The following is a 455-nucleotide window of genomic DNA, read 5'->3' as shown; positions in this document are numbered from 1 at the left end:
TGCTCCATATTTTGAGTTTCAAGCTAAACATAAAATGCAAAATTCTCTGAATAATATAAATATCCTCAATAATATTTGTCGGTTAATAATTAGACTTCCTTCCTAGCACCACATTCAGTCTTCAATGCCAAAAAGTGAAACAAGATGGATTCTTGCAATTTTACTCCTTACTATAAATAGAATTAAAATTCTTATTGAAAATCTTTGATTTGTAGGAAAATTCATTTTCTAGATACAGAAAAATAATTAAAGATTACATTAAGCCATGTATTTACTATACCATTGGCTTATTTTTCTTTTATTTTTAAAGTAAAATAGAGAAAAAAGGCTGGGTTCTAAGAAGTTTTCCACATAAAGCAATGTCCTTTAGATCCCCATGCATTGTAAGCAGAGTAACTACAAAAAAATACCTGCTATCATTAGCAAGCTATTGTAACTAATTAAGCAGAATCTCA

The sequence above is a fragment of the Meleagris gallopavo genome, chromosome Z (genome assembly GCF_000146605.3).
Source record: "Meleagris gallopavo isolate NT-WF06-2002-E0010 breed Aviagen turkey brand Nicholas breeding stock chromosome Z, Turkey_5.1, whole genome shotgun sequence".
Classification (NCBI taxonomy): Eukaryota; Metazoa; Chordata; class Aves; order Galliformes; family Phasianidae; genus Meleagris; species Meleagris gallopavo.
The sequence above is the reverse complement of the archived record's forward strand: the minus strand, read 5'-3'. Positions refer to the sequence as shown.